Raw genomic sequence first — 16,078 nt, 5'->3', positions numbered from 1 at the left:
TGTAATAAATATGGGAGAATGTTGGCGGAAAAACGATATTTGGAGACCTAGAGCGCACCCCACAGTGTAACGTTAAGGTACCTACCTTTAATGGGTAGTGTTAAAGAAAGCAACGTGAAAAACAAAAGAGATGCATGCACATCTGATATACGTATAGAATCTGCATGAAAATCCCTCGCAAATCAAGTTTATCACGATCCAGAGAAGAATTTAAACTCTTTTTTTTTTTTTTTTTTTTTTTTTTGTGTATGAATCAAAAAATTTTATAAAGCTCAACTAACTACACATGCTAGTAAACACTAGCCCAAAAACCTCAAGTAGAGAACACTATCCAAAACGACCTATACAATCATTATTACAGGAAAGCAACAAACTTATATCAACAACTTTTGTAAATTCCAACTAATTACAAGCTTTATACATTTATCTAGAATCTTAAAAGATCTCTTAGTAAGGATTCGAGTACGAACTTCTCATGTAATCTATTTAACCATAATCTTCTCAATTTTCAAATTGCTGTTGTACACCAAAGCATTTCTTTGTTGCCAAAGATAATAAATGCATGCACCTAAACAAAATTTACCATGATTAGCTTGTAAACCTTTCCTTCGATGTGTAATAATGCTTCAGGTCATAAACTTCTCCCATTCAGACGGAACGTCGGTAAAGAGATACGAAGAATATAAACTTTCTCCTCTAGGACCTCTGATTGACAGATTCGTGGCCTCGCACCGGCGCACGTAGGTTAGCGATAGTGGGTCAACGAAAATTACTGAATTAAAATATTTTTTTTCTATGGAAAATTAAATTAACAGATATGAGTAATGTATATAATAAGTGGTTAAAGTATATACTTCGATACAACCGATACGATATGGGAGTAAAATTGAACTTTTAGATTATAAAAGTTGGAGCGAAGTGTACGAGAGACATTCTACTAAATAACAAGATTTTACTTGAAATCTTTCGTGCCGAAATCTGAGTTCTTCTTAGTTCACGAAACGGGTAAGTTTCTAATTTCCACCAAGTCTAAGCTTACAATATGCTATAAACAGTTGTGGTGATACCATCTCTCTTCCTGGGAGTGGCCAGAAGCGGCGCAGGTTAACAAGAGCAAAGAAAGTAAAGCAAAAATGATGATAAATGTGAAGAAGTCCACAATGGTGCGGCCGGGAGGGGAAACCCCGAAGCGCGCGCTATGGAACTCGAACCTGGACCTGGTGGTGTCCCGCTTCCACACCCCGAGCGTGTATTTCTACCGGCCAACAGGCGCACCCAACTTCTTTGATGCGAGTGTGCTCAAGGAGGCCCTCAGCAAGGTCCTCTTGCCCTTCTACCCCTTGGCCGGCCGACTCAAGCTGGACGAAGACCGCAGGATCGAGATTGATTGTAATGCCGAGGGCGTGCTCTTCGTTGAGGCCGAGACCGGCTCCGCCCTAGATGATCTCGGCAACTTTGCGCCCACATTGGAACTCCGGCAGCTCATTCCCGCGGTTGACGATTCTATAGGGATCAGGTCTTTTCCCCTCGTGGTCGTGCAGGTATATACGTGAGGTCTTTTTTTTTTTTTTTCTTATTTGTTTTAATGTTTTGTGTTGGATACAACTATTTATTATCTTTATTTAAAGAAATGCTGCATGTTACATTTTCATCTCAAACTCATTTTAGCATGTTGACGCATCATACTTACTAAATCATCACTATTATTATTTGTTTCAAAAGTTTTACTTATTATCATTTATCTTAAAAATTTAAATTGTGTCATTTCTAATAGGTGAGGGCCAATACTTAAAATGTTTAATTAAAATTTAGGGTGAATTATAAAGTTAAACTTCAAACTCATGATCATGTTAAATCACCATTTATCCAAAAAAATTAATTAAGCTGATAACATAAATTTAATTATTTAATCATTATTCATCTCAAAAGGAGTAAGGTAGCCTCTCACTATTTTTTTGAGTTTTTTATTTTAAATTTTTAAAAAATAAATTAAGGTGATAGATTAACTTATCACATGATCAAAGTAATAAAAAGTTATATATTTAAATAATGTTCAATTATTACCTTTAGTTTTTAAACTGATTTGGGTACCACAATTAATGCTAAAAACTAAATACAAAACACGTGTTTTGCTTTACAGGAGTACGTACACAATAATAGCCGCATATGTATATATATATCTGGGCAATGGAGTAGTGTGGTCCGGCCGGCCTTTAATTACTGGCTTTAATTTTGGAAGTTGTACTTTTCTGTGGGGGTACGTATAGGGTGACGGGCTGGAATTTATTAACTTTAGCAATTAATTAAGCGTGGTTGAGTACAACTTCTGTGATATTTATTATTGTGTTTCTTTTTTTCTCTTTTTGGGTCCGCCTCTAAAAATAAGCGCATTTTCATTTAAAAAAAATTAATGCTCCGTTTGTCTCAATGTAAAATAATTTTTATTGAAAAATATTTTCGATGAAATTATTTTCAAAAAGAATAATTTTTTCAAAAATGTTTTTCAACATTTGGTTCGCACAAAAAAATTAGAAAAGGAAAAAATGCAACTGTTGCCAGAATCCGGTAACGTTCGGTCGCCGTTGCTAGATTTTGTCGAGCACGTTTGGCTGGATTCGGCCAAAATTGCCTGATTCCGGCCACACTCCTCCGGATCCCAGCCATTTTGACCAAATTCGGCCGGATCCAGGCCATTTTCCAAAAATTAAATGTGCGTACATGGAAGGAGAGTTTAATTTTGAAAAATGATTTACGGTTTTTAAAACCGTAAATCATTTTCCAAAAATTAATAAAGGTTATATGGTCAAACCGAAAATGATTTTTGTTGACCATTATTTTCGCCTCTACCAACTACCGTAAAATGCCGAAATCATTTTTTAGAAATCATTTTACGCCGAAACAAACGGAGCATAAATAAGAGTTATTTCATAATTAAGATGCAATTTTGTTTTGTTTAAAGGTGTGCTTATATGAAATAGTTTTGCTTTATTTCATTTGAGACGATTTTTATTTTTGGCTTTGTTGGTTGAATTTGGCTTATGTGCTATAAAAAAAAGAATAATGATTCAATGCCACCCAAATATACAACTTTTCATCACCCTGCCTATGTGACAAGGTGGTCCCCCACTACTTTTTGAGTTTTTTTATTTTTTAAAAATAAATTAAGGTGAGGGACCACCTTGCCACATAGACAAGGTGGTGAAAAGTTGTATATTTAGGTGGTAGTGAATCATTATTCTAAAAAAAATTACAGTATAGGTGCTGTCATTTTTTTAATGGAAAATTTTAAATTTATTTTATATTAAAAAAGTGTTCATGAGATAATGGTAAACATTATTTTTATATTTTGATGAAGAGTGTTTTCTGTCTTTTAGAAGTGTTTTATATTTGAAATAGTTTGTTAATATTTTTTTTTTCGAGACATAAAATAAAAGGCTTAACAAAAAAAAAAAAAAAGTTTGTTTTCCTGCCACTAATAATATTGGGTATTGAGTATGATGTGAATTAAGGGAAGCGTAGCAATAGTTTATTGTTAAGTACCTTAATCTCAAAAAATTTAAATTGATAAAAAAAAATATAAATACTTACATTATTTTAAAAATTTATTATTTTCCCCGTCCATGTATATAGTACTATAGTTGCTCATCTTCTTTTTTTATTTTTTTTTTATTTTTTTTATTTTTTTCTGAATTATTTTAGAGAAAAAAAAAATTCGAGCTAATGAGGTTACGGTGCACTATTATTTATTATAATTAATCAAAAGGTTACTAGATGGGAATAATGATAGAAGGAAGACTTTTGTTCCGGCCCTCTCTTGTCCTTACAAAGATGGAGGGACAAGAGATGGACAAAAGTTTTCTTAGAGAATTACTCGCATAGATGGTGGAAAGTGTTCCGTCAAGATAAATCGAGATATAGCTTAACACTAATTATACCATAGTCTATAGCTTAACACAAATGTTACATGCATAGCTAATAGCTATAACACAAGCAAGAGATCTAGTAAGATCTAGTAATAGACGATGGGGGAACACCATCACTAAGATTAAAGTCGGTACCTCCGGTTCCGCTTCTCTCACTCGGTACATGTTTTCTAGGCGGCATAGTTCCAAGATATTTATCGACTTTTCCAAGTTTATAATATTATTTACTAAGTAGGTCTTTTAATTTCTAAAGCTTCTACAAGGTTTTTATCAAATTTTAATAAGGATTTTATAAAGATTTTAGAGCCAAACATCTTTGATACCAAACTGTAATAGCCTGACCTTTCTTTTTTTTCCAAAGCTGAGAAATTACTACTATTGCCTTATATAACGCATTAAAATATCCTGAACAAATTCTCAATATATATATATATATCACAGCTTCTATTACATAATAAAAGTTATTACAAAATTAACCTTACTGTTGAGCATAATAATATGCCACATACGGCATAAAAAAAAAAAAAAAAAAAAAAAAAAAAAAAAAAAAAAACAATAACTATCAAGACAAACTTATCCCAAGTCTACACTCCAAGTTCCTGATATATATATATATATCTTTTTTCTTGACATTTTCTTTTGCTACACATAATCTTAGTTGTTCACACATGTTAAATCAAGAAAGCCATTCATAACATCAATAAAACATATGCAATGAAATTTATTTATTTTTCTTTTTCTTTTCTTTGTTCTAATTAACTTTCTAAATAATTGTTCTCTTCATTAATTATAGGCAATCGTTCCTTCATACATTGGGAATCGTCCCTTCTTATAATGGGAATAGTCTCATATACATTATCTTAGTAACTCGTCCCTTTTTATTTTCTTGGGGCTTGCCCTTTTCATCGTTTTAGGGACTCGCCCTTTTTTATTTTCTTAGGGGCTCGCCCCTAGCTATCATCACTATGCATTATCATTTTTCCTTCTTAAATCCATTTATTTCTTTTCGTTAATCATGTTGTAATTGTCAACATTTCATTTCATAAATCTTGATTTAAAAACATCTTAAAACACATTAAACACATCAAAGCTAAATGATCATAAGGCTGTTCATTTGATATCATAAAATATCAAAACATTTTAAAACACATCACACTCATCGAAAGTAAATAACTATATGAATTCATAAAATAAATATTCAGGGTCAAGTTCTTTCGTTATCTTAAGCATGTTGCTATATTCTAATTGTTTATTTCGGCAAAGTAACGATATATCTTGGAGGTCGTAAAGTCACTTGGGCATTATGACGGTATATTTATGTCATCGCATTGTTATTTGGGCATTATGACCGCTAATCGTAATATTTGCTCGTATTTTCATATCGGTATTATTACGACATAAATACAAATATTTTTTTAAAATATTATGATGTTACTTGGGCATTATGATGGACTATTGTAAATTTTCAATTTTATTTGAGCATTACAAATACACTATTATAATTTTTCTATAATAACTTGAATATAACAATATTACACTAGAATATTTAAATCTAATTCTAAAATTCTAAATTGGCCATAATAACGACAAAAATTAAATAACTAAACTTTAAAAATAAAAGAGGTGTTTAAATTAAGAAACTAACGCAACAGTTTTGTGAAAACAACATATTCCTCCAAAAAGCCTCTTATTTCTTCCCTCGCTTTTTCTCTCCTTTCTCTCTCTCCATCGCTTTCTTTCTTCTATTTCTCTTGACAGACCTGTAGAAGGAAGCAAAGGGAGAACATTTGTCCCTCGGTGAAATTTTCAAACCATCGGCTCGTTGCTTTCTCAGGGGGTTCGAACTCGATCGACTCAAATTCGACAAGTATTTATAAAATAAACGAGCTCGAGCTCTAGCTCGTTTAAATTTTCTTTTATTTTCTAAAACCCCAAACAGAGAAAGATTTGAAGTAATGATTAGAACAGTTATATGTGGAGTTTATTCAACTTGCATGCGTGCGTCCACTCACTTCAGTTGACCAATTGAGCTTACCAACTCTATGCTTTTGACATTTTCTCCATGCATGCATGCAGGTAACATATTTTAAATGCGGCGGGGTCTCACTTGGTATCGGTACGCAACACATTCTTGCTGATGGGTTTTCTGGGCTCCACTTTGTGAACACATGGTCAGATATGGCTAGGGGACTTGATCTAACTATTCCACCATTCATAAACCGGTCCCTTCTCCGTGCCCGGAATCCACCTCAACCTGCATTCCAGCACGTTGAATACCAGCCTTCCCCTCCGATGAAAACCCCTCTTCAGTCCATAGTGAGTACAACGGTCTCAATGTTCAAAATAACTAGGGACCAACTGAACGCGCTCAAAGCCAAGTCTAAAGATGGTACCAACACAGTCAACTATAGCTCATATGAGATACTGTCAGGTCACCTGTGGAAATGCGTAAGCAAGGCACGTGAACTTCCCGACGATCAAGAGACCAAATTGTACGTTGCAGTCGATGGACGGTCCAAATTGCGTCCTCCACTCCCGCCTGGTTACTTTGGCAATGCCATCTTCATGGCCACTCCAATAGCTTTAGCAGGTGATCTCCAGTCTAAACCGACGTCGTATGCTGCAAGCAAGATTCACAATGCATTGGCCCGGATGGACGACGAGTATATGAAATCGACGCTTGACTATCTAGAGCTTCAGCCAGACCTATCGGCTCTTGCTCGTGGGGCTCATACTTATCGATGTCCAAATCTTAATATCACTAGCTGGAGCAGGCTGCCAATCCATGATGCTGATTTCGGGTGGGGTAGGCCTCATGGGGCCTGGTGGGATTCCGTACGAGGGGCTGTCGTATATATTACCAAGTCCAACTAATGACGGCAGCTTATCAATTGCTATAGCTCTGGAATCTGCGCATACGAAAGTGTTTGAGAACTTGTTGTATCAATTCTGATCAGGAGATTAAACGCTAGCTTGAAGATCAACTCTTCCTAAGGTGGCTGTACGTGTTTCTTAATTTCCTAGTGCTCTTGTCAATGGGACTTATTTTAATTAGTTGAATATCTAGATTTTAGATTGAAGTGGACTTTGAAACAAGTGTATCTTTGATTTAATAATCTGCCACATTCTGTTAGGGTGTACAACCCTACGCCAGAAGGAGTCTGGAAGACTCTCTTTGTAACGCCCCCAAATCGCTAAGGGTTAGGTTCGTCCATTTTCAAACACCAAACTGCAAAGATTCGTAAGGTCTGCCAACAACCTAGCTAATATGCTGAATTTAATAACAAAAATAATAAAGATTTTAAAACTCAGGGCTTTAATAAATGCGGAAATAGTTATTTCAAAATGAACAATTATGTTTGATTCCATAATTGAAAATCTAACGAAAAACTAAATTTATTGTGCAAGTGCACTTATTAAGGTAACTAAGATGCAATGTCCTAATGCTAGCCTAGATCCCATCCCGGCCGCCTAGGTCTCTTTGCTCATAACCTGAAAACAAAACAAAATAAGGGGTGAGCGAAAAATGCTCAGTAAGGTAACCCTCAACCATAAAACGGTTGAGTTAACTTCGTTTTCTTTAAAACAATTATTAAAATACACTTGAAATCTAAATTTCTAGAATACAAATAATAAAAAAATTCGGCATTTTTCTTAACACATAAAATTACTGGTTGATAAATAAATTTCTCATATGTAGGGTCCATGTACACTATTACGCCCTGTGTACTAGGGTTGCGCGGTCTACTGCGACCTCAGGCAGGTAAACTGTGGCCACAGGCCGGCCCTGCCCCGTCAGCTAATTAATTGAAGTACACTTAGCATGACATAGGGACGGATCCGCTCTCTCTAAGTCTTTGGGCGGTTGCGCTTCCATTCAAGCAACGGTACCGAGCTTCAACTCTGTAAATCTCTGTAAATATCTCTGGGGCCAAAATAATAATCTTCTCCACACACACGTGCCTTATTTTCAAAAATTATTCTTATTCCTTTGATAACTCTGGAGGCCACGTGTGGGGAGGGTTTTTGCTCTCCTTTTCTCATTAATTTCAAAAAGCCGTAATTTCTCATCTCGGAAACTAACTACACAATTTACGAATAACTAGAAAATCTTTTATAACCAAAGCTTCTTTAAAACAGTGATTTCAAGATTAACATTGATACCGACAATTTTTATCTCAAAACTACTTTTAAAACAGTCCTTCATGCATCAATATAATTTGAAATATAAAACAAGGACAATTACTTGTAAATATGCTTTAAACAAAGGATAAAGTAATATGACATAAACAATTTGAGAAGGGGTAGAGGATCCCTTACATCTCCGGGTGAAATATGCAGCTGGAAAATCTCGACGACTAGCTAATCACCTGATACAGGTTTAAATAAATTAATACCATAAGCTAGTCACTAAATGACGCACTAACATCACTAAGGTTCGCTTTGCTAACCTACTGAGAATGGATTCCTTAGGTACATTTAACGACATTACTCGATTCACAATCAAATCCTTAAATGAGTATTAATACATTTTCTTTTACTGATATTAAAAATACAGTTCAATAAAGACAATGGTCATAAAAAAATAATTCCTACTAAAGTCATATAATTTTGATAATTTCAAGTATTACAAAACTATACGTCTATTCAAAATAATTTATTAAAGGCTCGGTGATTTATAAGAACTTTCGAACCCCTTGCATGAAATCTATATATATATATATATATATATATATATATATATATATATATATATATATATATATATATATATATATATATATTTTGTTTATCTGTGGAACATATTTAAGACAACAAAAAAAAATGTAATACAAACATGCCATGGAAGGACTAGTCACGGCTAGAAAAAAATAAATAAATAAATAAATAAATCAGATCAATCCCTGATGCTACGGTTTAGACCAGAAGGAAAAGAAACAAAAATCCAAATCAATGTTAAGATGTCACTGTGCTGAAAGAGAGGGTAGAGAAAGAGAAAATAACTAAATGAATAAATAATAATGATTCTTAAACCAATTTTGACAGGCCGAGCATGGGTACTGCAGAGGGAAACTTTATGGTCATACTAACAATTGGAGTGAAATCACGTAAAAGAAAAGACAAATGCTAAAAAGTAGAAAGGTGAGTCATAAGGTGGGAGGCTTGTAAGTTGTAAAACAAGAAGAGAGAAAGAATAATAATAAAAAAATATAAGGAAGAGAAGCTATTAGTATTACGTTGGAGACTTCAAAGCAAATCAAGACAAGAGAAGGCACAAAAGTCAAAGGCCAAGCCATATGCTGTCAGAGGTCTATCAATAAATAAAAGAGAGGACAAGAAAACAAAGGTGACATTCACATAGCTGGGTGGTAAGCGGGTAGAAGAGGATAGAAAGGATACACGCGACAGCTGCTACGATTCTACGATTACACAAAAAGAAAATTACAGAAAAGAGAAAGACAAGAACACTACCTTAACAGCAGGGAACCAAAAATCCTGTGAAGAAAAACAAAGACGTGCGGCTGCGAGAATGAATAGCAAGGGTTGACGACACTTGGTATCAATATATATATGAGTAGGGTTTTGTTATTTGACGGCTAGGGTTTAAGGTATTAAAACAGGTAGGTTTTTTTTTTTTTTTTTTTTTTTTTTTTTTTTTTTTTTTTTTTCTTTTTGATAATAAACTTTGAATAAAAATATAAAATCTGGTCCTTATATTTTAATATAAATATATAGTATAAAAGTGGGACTTAAATTGATATAAATTTATTAAATTTAAAAGCAGATGTTTTAAGAAAACATAGAAGCAGTTATTTAATAACAAGAAATAAAATTTTCATCTGTAAAAAAAAAAAAAATCAAGTGTTTATTATTCTCGTCTAGTTATCCATTCTCATAGGTCGTAAAGACTATTCTACCCTCGAAAGAGGGTCGGGGTTATTACAATCTCCCCTCCTTATAAGAATTTCGTCCCCGAAATTCAGCACTCAACTACAACAGTAGCTATGGAAGGTACCTGAGGTATCAGAGTCGTACTCAGGTCCGCCTATAACGTCGACCTTATCCTGTGTCACGTAGATGTACATATCTTCTTCTGAATAGTACTCGAGAAGGGGGTCCTCTTCTGGATCGGCTTCTTCCTCTTCTGGTACCCATACCGGGCCTTCCTCAAAGCTAAAGTCAGAGCAACGTGTACTTCCTTCGTCAATGTCATCATCACCTAGGATTTTTATCTGCTCCTCCCAACACAAAGTTCTCATCTCGTCCTTGTCGGTAGGCGGAGCATACTGAATTCCTTCAAAGGTAGGGCGCATCCTACTTAGTATGTTCTTCAACTCCTTAATAAATCGTTCCCATGCCTGACGTGGTCGGGAACTAGGACCGTGCGCTTTGGTTCGCCTGGTGTACGCCCTGAGGTCGTTATTGCACATGTTAATCGGATAGTAACAAATAGCCATATTCCATTCCAATAACTACAAAAAGAAGGGGGAGAGAGAAAAAAAAAAAATTTATCGATAACTCTGCGTAATTTATTACCTTCAAAATTAGTCTTGTCTACCTCAACTTCCTTATTCTACTAGGCAAACAAATGCGGGTAATTGTCACACATAGTCTCTTCCAATTCCCACGAAGCTTCCTCTGGCGATTGGTGGTTACTCCACATTACCTTGACCATTGGGATCCGTCTCCGGCGTAATTCGTTCTCTTTCTTATCAATGATCTTCATGGGTACCTCCTCGTATGACAAATTTTCCCGTATGGGAATCGTTTCAGCCTCCAACACGTGTGAGGGGTCTGCGACATATTTTCGTAATGCCGATACATGGAAGACATTGTGCACTCCAGACAAACATGGCGGCAATGCTAAGCGATATGCTAAAGGGCCAACTCGATCCAATATCTCGTAGGGTCCGATGTATCGAGGGTTCAGCTTACCTCTCTTCCTGAAACGGGTCACTCCTTTCATCGGTGCTACCTTAAGAAATACTTTATCTCCATTTGCAAACTCCAAATCTCTCCGTCGGTGATCCGCGTAGCTCTTTTGCCGGTTTTGAGCCTCAGTCAATCTCTGCCGGATTAGTGTAACCTTCTCTGTTGTTTCTTGGATTAGTTCTGGTCCCGTCAATTGTCGTTCTCCAACCTCGTCCCAATAGAGTGGTGATCGGCACCTTCTTCCGTAGAGGGCTTCATATGGTGCCATCTTGATGCTTGCTTGGTAGCTGTTATTGTATGCAAATTCTATTAAAGGAATATACTGACTCCAGCTACCTTTGAAATCTAGAACACATGCTCTCAACATGTCTTCCAATGTCTGGATTGTTCTTTCCGATTGACCGTCCGTCTGAGGGTGGAATGCGGTACTAAAGTTTAGCTTCGTTCCCATTGCGGCTTGCAGGCTCTGCCAAAATCGAGAAGTAAAGCGTGGGTCACGATCTGAAATGATTGACACTGGCACACCGTGTAGTCGTACAATCTCACTCACATACTCTTTTGCCAAACGACTCATGTCATATGTTGTTTTAATGGGCAGAAAATGTGCTGACTTTGTCAGACGATCGACCACTACCCAAACTGCATCCAATCCCGTCACCGTCTTCGGTAAACTTGTGACGAAGTCCGTGGCTATGTGTTCCCACTTCCATTCTGGAATGGTTAATGGTTTGAGCATCCCTGCTGGTTTCTGATGTTCTGCCTTGATCCGCTGACAGGTAAGGCAACGTTCTACAAACTGTGCAACTTCCCTCTTCATACCGTTCCACCAATAGTGCTCCTTTAAGTCCCGATACATTTTAGTGCTTCCCGGATGTATTGTATACAGTGATTGGTGAGCTTCTGCTAAGATCACTCTTTTTAGATTGTCTTCCTTCGGTACACATAAACGGTTTCGGTATCTTAGCGCCCCGTCTTCAGAAATACTAAAATCTTCTCGTCCACTTTTACCGACTTCCGCCCGAATTTTCACTAGTTCATCATCTGCTAGCTGGGCCACTCTAATCTGTTCTAGTAAAGTTGGTTCCAAGGTTAACTTTTCGAGGTAAGACTGCACTTCCTCCACTGCCAGTTCAATGCCCGCTCTATCCATATCCAGAAGTAACTCCTTTTGAGTTGTAAACATTGCTGCTACCCTTCCCACTGTAGTCTTCCTGCTGAGGGCGTCGGCTACCACGTTTGCTTTCCCAGGGTGATAGTTGATGGAGCAATCATAATCACTGAGGAGTTCTAGCCACCGTCTTTGGCGCATGTTGAGTTCTTTCTGGGTAAAGAAATACTTTAAGCTCTTGTGATCTGTGTAAATTTCGCAATGCTCCCCGTAAAGATAGTGTCGCCAAATCTTCAAGGCGAAAACCACTGCAGCAAGCTCAAGATCATGAGTCGGATAATTACATTCATGCACTTTTAGTTGCCTTGAGGCATAGGCAATCACTTTCCCGTTTTGCATCAAAACACAACCTAATCCTTTGTAGGAAGCGTCGCTGTAAATTACGAATCCACCAGTCCCGGATGGGAGAGTGAGAACAGGTGCTGTGACCAATCGGTGTTTCAGCTCTTGAAAACTCCTTTCACAATCCTCCGTCCAAATGAACGCCTCATTCTTCTTGGTAAGTTTGGTTAAAGGTGCAGCTAGCTTGGAAAACCCTTCAACGAATCTTCTATAATAACCTGCGAGGCCCAAGAAGCTTCGTATCTCATGGACACTCGTAGGCCTTGCCCAATTAACCACGGCCTCCACCTTATTGGGATCCACCGAAATTCCTTCCTTTGATATAACATGCCCCAAGAATGTTACTTCTCCCAACCAGAATTCACACTTCTTGAATTTCGCAAAAAGTTTATGTTTCCTCAAGATACTCAATACCGTAGACAAATGCTCCTCGTGCTCTTCTCGACTCTTCGAATAAATTAATATATCATCAATAAATACCACCACACACCTATCAACGAGTTCTCGAAAGGTTCGATTCATCATGTCCATGAATGCGGCCGGCGCATTGGTTAGTCCGAACGGCATCACTAGGAACTCGTAGTGCCCATAACGTGTTCTGAATGCTGTCTTTTGGATATCTTCTTCCTTAATCTTGAGTTGATGGTATCCGGACCTTAGGTCGATCTTAGAGAATACTTGGGAACCGTGTAATTGATCAAAAAGGTCATCAATTCTTGGTAGTGGGTATCTGTTCTTGACGGTTACCTTGTTCAATTCCCTATAATCGATACACAACCTCATCGATCCGTCCTTTTTCTTCACAAATAAAACGGGCGCTCCCCAAGGAGATACACTTGGGCAAATGAATCCTCTGTTTAGGAGTTCTTGCAACTGCTCTTTCAACTCTTTCAGTTCGAGTGGTGCCATCCGGTATGGTGCCTTGGATATAGGTCCTGTGCCCGGTAATAAGTCTATGGTAAACTCGATCTCTCTGTCGGGAGGTAACCCAGGTAGTTCCTCCGGGAACACATCCACAAAATCCCGCACGATAGGAATCTCCTCGAGCATTGCTTCTGGTGCTTCTTTTGTCACACACACCAAGAATCACGAACACCCTTGCTTCAAAAGCCGAGTCGCTTGCATTGCTGATACTAGCTTGGGTAAGTTGAAACTTCTATTCCCCTGAACCTTGAATTCTGCTGCTCCTGGTGGTCTGAACACTACTTCCTTGCAAAAACAATCGACACAAGCATGGTACATGGATAACCAATCCATACCTAGTATCACGTTAAACCCGCTCATCTCAAAAATAACAAGGTTAGCCGGCATGACATGACCTTGTATGGAAATAGGGCAGTTTCTAACTACTGAAGTACACACTACTGTTTTCCCTACAGGGGTAGCTACTGCTAGGTCTACCTCTAACCATTCAGACATCAAGTTACAGTCTTGGGAAAAAGAGTATGACACAAATGAATGCGTTGCACCAGAGTCAAAGAGCACAGTAGCCTGATGGGATGAAATCAAAAGTGTACCTGTCACTACTTCGTTTGACGCTACTGCGTCACCTGGAGTCAGGGCATATACACGTGCAGGCGCAATATTCCGTTGTTCCCTTGGGCGATTCTGGTTGGTTGGATTATTGGCAGGGGCCCTGCAATCCTTAGCGAGGTGTCCTGGTCCACCACACCGATAACAACCTGGCTGTCCGAGTCGGCATCTCCCATAATGCATTTTCCCACAAGTCTGGCACATAGGGCGTTGTCCACCTCCTCCCTGATGATGGGGCTGCTGATGGGCCGTGTTTCTTCCACCCGTTGGGTTGAATCTTCTTTTGTTGTGATCATGGGAATTTCTACCATAACGACTCCCTTGTGGAGCACTCCTCTTTCTATGGTTGAAGTGCTCTGCATTGATATTCAATGTCCGCTCCACCACCGCCGCTTTGTTGACAAGTTCCGTTAGATTTCCAATTTTGAATGCAACCACCTGATTCATGATCCTTGGCTGTAAACCCCTTTCGAACTTTCTTGCCTTTAGATCTTCCGTGGGTACTAAGTACGGCGCGAACCGTGATAGTTCTATGAACCTTGCTGCATATTGCTCCACTGTTGACGACCCTTGCACTAGGTCTGTAAATTCTTGTGCCTTAGCCAGTCGAACTGACTGAGGAAAAAAGCATTCCACTAACATCACTAAGGTTCGCTTTGCTAACCTACTGAGAATGGATTCCCTAGGTACATTTAACGACATTACTCGATTCACAATCAAATCCTTAAATGAGTATTAATACATTTTCTTTTACTGATATTAAAAATACAGTTCAATAAAGACAATGGTCATAAAAAAATAATTCCTACTAAAGTCATATAATTTTGATAATTTCAAGTATTACAAAACTATACGTCTATTCAAAATAATTTATTAAAGGCTCGGTGATTTATAAGAACTTTCGAACCCCTTGCATGAAATCTATATATATATATATATATATATATTTTGTTTATCTGTGGAACATATTTAAGACAACAAAAAAAAATGTAATACAAACATGCCATGGAAGGACTAGTCACGGCTAGAAAAAAATAAATAAATAAATAAATAAATCAGATCAATCCCTGATGCTACGGTTTAGACCAGAAGGAAAAGAAACAAAAATCCAAATCAATGTTAAGATGTCACTGTGCTGAAAGAGAGGGTAGAGAAAGAGAAAATAACTAAATGAATAAATAATAATGATTCTTAAACCAATTTTGACAGGCCGAGCATGGGTACTGCAGAGGGAAACTTTACGGTCATACTAACAATTGGAGTGAAATCACGTAAAAGAAAAGACAAATGCTAAAAAGTAGAAAGGTGAGTCATAAGGTGGGAGGCTTGTAAGTTGTAAAACAAGAAGAGAGAAAGAATAATAATAAAAAAATATAAGGAAGAGAAGCTATTAGTATTACGTTGGAGACTTCAAAGCAAATCAAGACAAGAGAAGGCACAAAAGTCAAAGGCCAAGCCATATGCTGTCAGAGGTCTATCAATAAATAAAAGAGAGGACAAGAAAACAAAGGTGACATTCACATAGCTGGGTGGTAAGCGGGTAGAAGAGGATAGAAAGGATACACGCGACAGCTGCTATGATTCTACGATTACACAAAAAGAAAATTACAGAAAAGAGAAAGACAAGAACACTACCTTAACAGCAGGGAACCAAAAATCCTGTGAAGAAAAACAAAGACGTGCGGCTGCGAGAATGAATAGCAAGGGTTGACGACACTTGGTATCAATATATATATGAGTAGGGTTTTGTTATTTGACGGCTAGGGTTTAAGGTATTAAAACAGGTAGTTTTTTTTTTTTTCTTTTTTTTTTTTCTTTTTGATAATAAACTTTGAATAAAAATATAAAATCTGGTCCTTATATTTTAATATAAATATATAGTATAAAAGTGGGACTTAAATTGATATAAATTTATTAAATTTAAAAGCAGATGTTTTAAGAAAACATAGAAGCAGTTATTTAATAACAAGAAATAAAATTTTCATCTGTAAAAAAAAAAAAAATCAAGTGTTTATTATTCCCGTCTAGTTATCCATTCTCATAGGTCGTAAAGACTATTCTACCCTCGAAAGAGGGTCGGGGTTATTACACTCTTAATTGAGAATAAGAGATATTATCTCATTAGGACTTTAGTAAATTAGTAGTTATATTTCATTAATTATCTTATATTCATGTATTT

At 36.9% G+C, this 16,078-nt stretch overlaps 1 pseudogene; it reads left to right on the top strand.

Annotated features, from left to right (window-relative positions):
* The first annotated feature begins 1,133 nt into the window (after window positions 1-1,133).
* LOC133869697 (shikimate O-hydroxycinnamoyltransferase-like) lies at window positions 1,134-6,876 on the top strand (annotated as a pseudogene).
* Window positions 6,877-16,078: the final 9,202 nt, after the last annotated feature.

The sequence above is a fragment of the Alnus glutinosa genome, chromosome 5 (genome assembly GCF_958979055.1).
Source record: "Alnus glutinosa chromosome 5, dhAlnGlut1.1, whole genome shotgun sequence".
Lineage (NCBI taxonomy): Eukaryota > Viridiplantae > Streptophyta > Magnoliopsida > Fagales > Betulaceae > Alnus > Alnus glutinosa.
Note: the sequence above shows the minus strand (reverse complement) of the source record. Positions and strands in the feature narration are given on the sequence as shown.